A 3746-nucleotide genomic window follows, 5' to 3' on the forward strand; every position below is an offset into this window, starting at 1 on the left:
AACCAGCAAAAGTGTCAGCGACATATCTGTACCAGTATAGTGGGGGAGGAAGCGCAGAATGTATGGCTATTTATACCGGTGTTGTATGAATTTTGATCACTCGGATGGACCGGTATTCCTTCTCTAGTCCATATAAGTCCCATTCCATTTATCGAAACATTAAGATGGACTTATATTCCTTCTCTAGTCCGTATAAGTCCCATTTCATTTATTAAAACCTTAAGATGGACTTATATTCCTTCTCTAGTCCATATAAGTCCCATTCCATTTATCGAAACATTAAGATGGACTTATATTCCTTCTCTAGTCCGTATAAGTCCCATTTCATTTATTAAAACCTTAAGATGGACTTATATTCCTTCTCTAGTCAACATAGTCCCAATCCTTTCATTGAAACCATAGGATGGACTGGTATAACTTCTCTAGTCAACTTAGTCCCAATCCTTTCATTGAAGCCATAGGATGGACTGGTATAACTTCTCTAGTCAACTTAGTCCCAATCCTTTCATTGAAACCATAGGATGGACTGGTATAACTTCTCTGGTCAACTTAGTCCCAGTCCTTTCATTGAAACCATAGGTTGGACTGGTATAACTTCTCTAGTCAACTTAGTCCCAGTCCTTTCATTGAAACCATAGGATGGACTTGTATAACATCCTATGGTTTCAATGAAAGGATTGGGATTAAGTTGACTAGAGTTGTTATACCAGTCCATCCTATGGTTTCAATGAAAGGATTGGGACTAAGTTGACTAGAGATGGACTGGTATAACTTCTCTAGTCAACTTAGTCCCAATCCTTTCATTGAAACCATAGGATGGACTGGTATAACAACTCTTGTCAACTTAATCCCAATCCTTTCATTGAAACCATAGGATGGACTGGTATAACTTCTCTAGTCAACTTAGTCCCAATCCTTTCATTGAAACCATAGGTAGGACTGGAGTTTTAATATGAACCAGGAAAAGAATCTGCTTCTTGGTGGCTCAGTTTGCGGGCTTTTAACGCTACCATTTAGGGCTGAATCCCCACAATAGGTTCATGATATTGTTCAACATCTGGAAAAGATAAGTAAACTATGAATACTTTGATATAAACCTGGAATTTAAAAACAATGCTAGAAGAGATGGCTAAAAGTAAAGAGATTTGAATAATGAATAGATTTCAGATAGTTAAATCCGAGGATTCCTACGTAGCTATTACCTGTTTTTGCTTGAATTTTACCTAAATCTATCTACGTATTGATCGTCTCATTCTTCATATTTTCTATCTTATTACATTGAGTGTTTCGTTAATACAGTAGTTTAGCGGTGAGTGTGAAGGCTCATAACGACAAAAACCTGGTTTTGATACCCTTGTTGGGCACAGCACATATAGCTCGTTCTGTAGATTTTAAAAATCAACCAACAAATAGACAGACTATTTACTTACTGTCTATTGAATCAACCAACAAATAGACAAACTATTTACTTACTGTCTATTGAATCAACCAACAAATAGACAGACTGTTTACTTACTGTCTATTCAATCAACCAACAAATAAACAAACTGTTTGCTTACTGTCTATTGTGTTTGATTTGTTCTCGATTGTCACTTCCTCTGCTATTTGGGAACGGGCATGATCTAGTGGTTAGCGTGCCGGAGTGTTATAAGACTGGCAGTCAAATCCTACTATTCAATCAGAGTATCCTAAGAGTTGGCGGTGTGTGCTGTTAATACGACCTAAACTAAAGGAATAAAGAGACTGGAAAAAAATCGAAAACATGCGAATTTAATAACGAAGAGGAAAGATTGTTTGTTTCGGGTATTCGGCAAAGCTACTAATAACGAAGAGGAAAGATTGTTTGTTTCGGGTATTCAGCAAAGTTACTAATAACGAAGAGGAAAGATTGTTTGTTTCGGGTATTCGGCAAAGCTACTAATTAACGAAGAGGAAAGATTGTTTGTTTCGGGTATTCGGCAAAGCTACACAAGGGTTATGTGTGCATAGCCATTCCTTAATTCCAACGGGAAGCGAACCAGGAATCCTCGGATTCATAAATTCAATCACGCTAACCACTTTCTCCCCCTTCCCCCCCCTCCCCCCTCCCACACCCTGATTTGGCATTTCCAAACTGAACGTCACCTTACGCGCACATGGATCAAATGGCGAGGTCCAGAGACCCCCCCCCCTCCGTTCGGTTGAGATATACCCGATCCTTATGTTGAACTTCTAAAAACAGGGAAGGAAGACAGAAAGTCAGTATCGCCAATTGCCACAAGGGCTTTGTCCGCTTTTGAATCGAATAATGGAATTGACTATATTACTCTAAAAATGTACCCACAGCGGAGTGTGTTGAGTAGCATCAGTAAGCAGCCCGGCACGCTAACCACCAAGTCACAACCAGCCCAATAAAAAATGGAGATCTAGTTAAGATTGTGATATGTTAATTAGATAAGTATTTCGCTGGAGTTGACTATGTGTTTTTGTAAGTCTATTATAAGCTTAGATCCTTAAACAAGCATTTCGTTAGAATTTACCTGTACGTAATTATGTTAGAAGCTTAGATCCATAAGTAAACATTTCACTGGAGTTAAACTACAAGTTTTCTGTCTATGTTATAACGTGTTAGTCTTTGTCGAATAAAAATTTAAGTCCTTGAAAAAATAAGCTTCTTCAACAACTTTTTTAAAACTGTTATATTCAGCAAGAGTTTATTCTGCATCTCGAGATATATTATTACAGTTTTGCTGCAGGGAATTGAATGAATGCAAGCAAAGAAGTAACTGACAACTGGAGAAAAAGGTCGTATACTCTCTTTACCAGACTTGTTGCTTACAGTAAAATATAAATATTTTTTTCAATTACAGGAGCAGCTCGAGCTAGAGAAAAGAAATGTAAAATTCAATTTCTTTGTCATTCCGCAGAGGTAAATAGTCCCAGAAACAATTTAATGAAAGTTATTTATTACGTTACTATTGGACTTATTACAGTGGTTTTCCTCACGCACGAGTTATAAGGTCATTCCAATCTTGATCGGCAAAATATTTTTTTTTTGTTTTCAGTTTTTGACGTAGTTATTTTATTTAAGTACTGACTTGCCACGTCAAAAATAGCAATAAAAGATACGAGGCTATAAAGGCACATTCCTCATCTGTTAGTGTAGGATAACGAGGCTATAAAGGCACTTTCCTCGTATGTTAGTGTAGGATAGCGAGGCTATAAATGCACATTCCTCATCTGGTAGTATAGGATAACGAGGCTATAAAGGCACATTCCTCATCTGTTAGTGTAGGATAACAAGGCTATAAAGGCACTTTCCTCATCTGGTAGTATAGGATAACGAGGCTATAAAGGCACATTCCTCATCTGGTAGTATAGGATAACGAGGCTATAAAGGCACATTCCTCATCTGTTAGTGTAGGATAACGAGGCTATAAAGGCACTTTCCTCGTATGTTAGTGTTGGATAGCGAGGCTATAAAGTCACATTCCTCATCTGGTAGTATAGGATAACGAGGCTATAAAGGCACATTCCTCATCTGGTAGTATAGGATAACGAGGCTATAAAGGCACATTCCTCATCTGTCATCTGGTAGTATAGGATAACGAGGCTATAAAGTCACATTCCTCATCTGTCATCTGTTAGTGTAGGATAACGAGGCTATAAAGGCACATTCCTCATCTGTCATCTGGTAGTATAGGATAACGAGGCTATAAAGGCACATTCCTCATCTGTCATCTGGTAGTATAGGATAACGAGGCTAT

The sequence above is a fragment of the Limulus polyphemus genome, unplaced genomic scaffold, assembly GCF_000517525.1.
Source record: "Limulus polyphemus unplaced genomic scaffold, Limulus_polyphemus-2.1.2 Scaffold3043, whole genome shotgun sequence".
Lineage (NCBI taxonomy): Eukaryota > Metazoa > Arthropoda > Merostomata > Xiphosura > Limulidae > Limulus > Limulus polyphemus.